Source organism: Hyaena hyaena, unplaced genomic scaffold (genome assembly GCF_003009895.1).
Source record: "Hyaena hyaena isolate Hyena2069 unplaced genomic scaffold, ASM300989v1 scaffold_1914, whole genome shotgun sequence".
NCBI classification, from domain to species: Eukaryota; Metazoa; Chordata; class Mammalia; order Carnivora; family Hyaenidae; genus Hyaena; species Hyaena hyaena.
The window spans coordinates 39,838-42,522 of NW_024082553.1; positions in this window are offsets into that span (position 1 = coordinate 39,838).

A 2,685-nucleotide genomic window follows, 5' to 3' on the forward strand; every position below is an offset into this window, starting at 1 on the left:
CTTAAAAACAAGACTTAAAAGGATCAAATTATTTCTAAGTAAGTAAACTGCACACCAGAACAAAGCTTAATAACATTTATAGGAATACAAAAACATATAGCACCTGACAAGGTGAATAGAATTCAGAGTATCTCACATCTAAACAAAATTGATCAGACATGCAAGGAAGAAAGAAAATATAACTTACAATATGCAAAGAAACCTGTCAGACTAGACTAAGAACAGAGACAGGTGTTAAGTAGCAGACAATAATAGCAAACCATTAATTATTACCATACTTAATATGTTAAAAATGTCAGAGAAATTGAAAATATAAGAAAAGCCCAAATGAAACTTCTAGTGATGAAAACTACAATTTCTGAGATGAAAAAATATGCTGGATTAGGTAAACAGAAGATTAAACATTTCAAAAGAAAAGACTAGTGAACTTAAAGACAGCAATAGAAACTATTAAAAATAAAATTTGGGAAAATTTTTTTTAAGAAATGAGGAGAGCAGCAGTGGTCCAATGGATAATTTCAAGAAACCCGATATAAGTATAAAGTTCCCAAAGGAGAAATGGGAGAAGGGGCGTAAAGAAAGCAAATGATGGTTGAAAACTTTTCACCTGTGATAAAAACTATAAAACCTCAGATCCAAAAATCTCAATGAACTTCAGCATAAGAAACATGAAGCAAATTACACAGAAACACATCATAGTCAAATTGCTCAAAATGAAAAGTAAAAAAAAACTTTAGAATCAGGCTGAGAAAAAAGACACATTATGAACAGAGAAACAAAAACAAGGATGACAATATATTTCTCTTCAGAAACAATATAAACGATAAAAATTGTCAACATGTAAGTCTGTACTCAGCAAGAATATCTTTTAAAATTGAAGGCCAAATAAAGACTTGGTCAGACATACAGTCTAAAAGAATTCACCTTCAGCAGATCTTCACTATCAGAAATGTTAAAGGGAGTCCTTTAGACAGAAGGAAAATACCAGATGGATATATGGATCTACATAAAGGAATGAAGAGTACTATAAATGGTTAATACATTAGTTAAAATGTGCTTTTTTTTAGCATTTAGAATTCTTTAAAAGGTAATTGATTACTTAAACAAAACTAATTACAGAGAACTGTGGAGTTTATAGGGTATGTGCAAGTAAAGTATACAACAGTAGGACAAAAGTTAGAGAGGGAGGAACAAGTATACTGTAAAGTTCTTACAATCTACAAGAAGTGTTCTATCATTTGAAGGTTGACTGTGACAACTTAATGATGCATAGCATAAAACCTAATGTAACCCAAGAGTTATAACTAATAAGCCACCAAAGGAAAGAGAAGGGAATCACTGATAAGAGATACTCAGTCAACAATTTAAAAAAAAAAAAAAAAAGCCAGAGAGAGAAGAAAAGGAGGAAAGGACAGATGAGATAAAGAGAAACATATAGTAAGATGATAGATTTACATCTAACTATATCAAGAACCACATTAAATGTAAATGGTTGAAATACCCCAATTAAAAAGCACAGCGTAAAAAAGCAAAAACAGGGGCGCCTGGGTGGCTTAGTCGGTTAAGCGTCCGACTTTCGCTTAGGTCATGATCTCGCGGTTTGTGGGTTTGAGCCCCGCGTCGGGCTCTGTGCTGACTGCGAGCTCAGAGCCTGGAGCCTGTTTCAGTCTGTGACTCCCTCTCTCACTGACCCTCCCCTGCTCACACTGTCTCTCTCTCTCTCTCCTAGAAATAAATTTTAAAAAAAAATTTTTTTTTAAAAAAAAGCAAAAACAATTTTTAAAAAATTGTTTAAAAAAGGGGCGCCTGGGTGGCTCAGTCGGTTAAGCGCCGACTTCGGCTCAGGTCATGATCTCACTGTTCATGGGTTCAAGCCCTGCGTCAGGCTCTGTGCTGACAGCTAGCTCAGAGCCTGGAGCCTGCTTCAGATTCTGTATCTCCCTCTCTCTCTGATCCTCCCCTGCTCATGCTGTCATTCTCTCTCAGAAATATATAAAACATTTTTTAAAAATTGTTTTAAAAAAACCAGAAAACAATTTCAGATTGGATAGCAAAGCAAGACTGTACTGTATGCTGCCACAAGAAGTGTATTCTGTAAAGACACAATAGATGATAAGTAAAAGGATAGAAAAACATGCCATATTAATTTTTAAAAATCTGGAGTAACTACTAATATAAGATAAAGTAAATTTCAGAACAAAGAATGTTAATAGGTGGGTCATCTCAGTCATAAAGAGGTCAAAAGGATATAACAATCCTTAACACTTCTGCATCTAAAAATGGAGTTTTAAAACTGAAAGAACCAAAAATTCCACAATTATGGTTAGAGATTTTTATAATTCATTGACATTTATAGACTATTCCACCCCAAAACAACACAATATACATTCTCTTCCAGTGTACAAGAATATTAGAAAGATAGACTATAAAATAATTACCAGGGGCACCTGGGTCGCTCAGTCAATTGAGTGTCCGACTTTTGATTTCAGCTCAGGCCATGACCCCAGGCCATGAGCTCCTGCTCCCACTCTCCCCCCCTTTCTCTCTCCCCCTCTGCTCCTAGCCCCAGCTTGTGCTCCCTCTTTCTCTCTAAAATAAGTTAGAAAACAAACTACCAGTAAATTTTGAAGGATTATAAAGTCATATAAAATATGTCTTCTAATCAAATGGAATTAAATTAGAACT